The sequence below is a fragment of the Adelges cooleyi genome, unplaced genomic scaffold, assembly GCF_023614345.1.
Source record: "Adelges cooleyi isolate 19-005CV unplaced genomic scaffold, UGA_ACOO_1.1 ACOO_flye_CR_arks_rails_tigmint_CR_PRNA_793, whole genome shotgun sequence".
Taxonomy (NCBI): Eukaryota; Metazoa; Arthropoda; class Insecta; order Hemiptera; family Adelgidae; genus Adelges; species Adelges cooleyi.
Genome location: NW_026096506.1, coordinates 163,251 through 165,840, shown reverse-complemented (window position 1 = coordinate 165,840; position 2,590 = coordinate 163,251). Strand labels below are relative to the sequence as shown.

Genomic DNA, 2,590 nt, shown 5'->3' with positions numbered 1-2,590 from the left:
GTTACCTCGTCAGCTTGGACATCGGAATGTTTCCTTTCTATATGTTGTTTCAAGTTTGTAGTATTACTACACGTTTTTAATTCCTTTGGACAGTATTTACATTTCGCCGTTGCTTTATCCTTATTTATTACAAAATACTTTCGCCAGCAACTTCTGGGTGTTTTACCAGTAGAAGACATGATTATGTTTAACTTATAATGCTTATTTTTACACTTCAAAACTTCAAAGTAAGAAATAAAGACACAAATAATCACAACTTATTATATATTAGTACGCACAGATGGAGCTGATTTGTTATCGACTTGATCACATTTAGTGAACTAACTTACCCATTTTTTCGTCAGTCGCACAGATGGCACTATTTACAAAAATCGATTTAAAATGTGTAATTTATATAATCGATTTATTAAAAATCTATGTTTGCCATTAATAAAATCGATTACAAAAAATCGATTATAAGAAAAAAATAATCGATTAAAATAAAAATCGATTATTTTTTCACTTCCCTAGAAAATAATATGACATTGTAATATAATAATAATCGTATAAAACAGTTATTATTTAGTGACTTTTAGAGTTAACTACATTGTTTTTTATGTTTTTAGCTAAATTGTTTGGCCGTTTAGGCTTTTCTTTTGCAACATATTTTTTTAGTGTTCTTCCAGATGGTACCCTTTTTGAACCACGAGTTACTCTTGGTTTTCTTCTACTTATTTAAGTAGGCTGTACTCTGATTTTTCCCTTCCTTCTATTCAGTGAAGTTGCTGTTTTATTTAAAGAATGAATAAAACCTACAAACTGTTGACTATTTTGAACAATTTTTAAACGCGTACCTAGTTTTTGAAGTATTGTTAATGGAAGTGATGGAATCATATTTTGTAATCTATTCCACTCTTGTGAGCCTGTTTCAACAGCTTGATTTTTTAAATGTCAAACATCCACGTTTTCTACATCGGTTGAATTTTGTGGTGGAATATTATTGACATTTTTCTGTTTTGTCTTATACGATTTGTTGGTGTTTGTGTTATCTGGTATTGTAGGAAAATCCTGAGTGTTTACATTATTGTATGTCATTAAATCTTCTTTTAGACCTTGAAAAAACTCTGGTCGAGGACATTTATCTCCTAAAGCTAGTTTTCCTAATATGTATCGTTCCTCCATTGTTACTGCAGGAGTGTTTGGCAATTGAATTTTAAGTTCATGGTGAACCCATGCATGGTGCTTGCAAAAGGCTCCACTTATTCCATATTTACAAGAACTTACTCCAAATTCAGTATTCATTGAATATATAAGAGTACCATCTGATTGACTTGGAATTGTGTAAGTACTAGTATCAACTTGATTTATGTCATCCTTATTGATGTCCGTCATTTTAGAACAAAGCTTGTTGTACAATCTGTGTGTTGCTCTTTGTCTACCATGGGCATGATCTAGTAATCTCAAAAGGAAGTATTCTTCACCAACATGAACAATGAAATCTACTAAGGCAACAGCATTGTAAGCCTTAGTTCTATTTAATATAATATCTTTAATAATCCTAACTGAAGCTTCGGCATAGTTGTTTGTTTCATTATTTCTGTATAATTTGTCCAGTCTATAAAGACGCACCCATTGATATCATCTATTCTAATTTACTTAAACCTTTTGACAAAATTGTTAAACAATTTTGATTCTTCTCTAATTTCTTTGACAGCATTCTCAAAGTCTTGCTGGTTTTCAGAATACATAACCTAAAGTAATTAAAATTGCAAAGAAATTTACTTTTCTTTTGTATTTTCATTTAATTAAATTGTTTAGTTTCAGAAAAATATTCTAACATAACATGTTTTTTTATGAATAAATTAATAAATAGGTATGAACATACACAATTAAATTGTTTTTTTATGCATATAATATAATGATTATTGTTTTAACTTTATTGTTAATAAAACAAAGTATTTTTCTGAAGCATAATTTAAAGTAGTGACTTATAACTACAAAAAAAGATTTTTAGACTTCTAAAATCAATACATTTATAAATCTCACTTTTTGAAATTTTTTCATTTGTGGTAATCGATCCAACAATTTACTGCCATTTTTATTATCATGAAGCCATCTCCATTCGGCTTGCGCCGTATGAAAATGACATAAAAACTGTATAGCTGTGGGCCATAATGACTTCAATGCATTTTTTTCCGCTTTTGAGTCATCAATCATGAATACTATTGGAGCCTAAATTTTGAATGGATTAGTTGCATACATTATTTAGAAACTAATATTTTATAATATATAATGTATGATGAATAACTTAGATAGGAAAAAAATAAAATCCTAAGCACAAAACAAATTATCTAAATAAAACTTTACTTCATTGCACATGTTGTACCAACTAAATCTTCATTGTATAGTATGTATTTCAAAGTATTATTTATAGAAAAATTAAGCCTCAAACAACATATTATGCGACCAAAATTTGAAGCAGCCAGTCTGAATCGTCGTTCATCAAATTTCGTTAACAGCTTGATCAACTGTTTTTCTTTCTAATATTCCTATTTCAGTTGAATTCAACTGAAGGTCGTTTAATAATTTGTTTTCCTCAATATCTTCAAAT

General features: G+C 28.9%; 1 pseudogene; it reads right to left on the bottom strand.

The window, feature by feature from the left end:
• Positions 1–561: 561 nt before the first annotated feature.
• On the bottom strand, positions 562–2,202 carry LOC126845466 (uncharacterized; annotated as a pseudogene).
• Between the last annotated feature and the right edge of the window lie 388 nt (positions 2,203–2,590).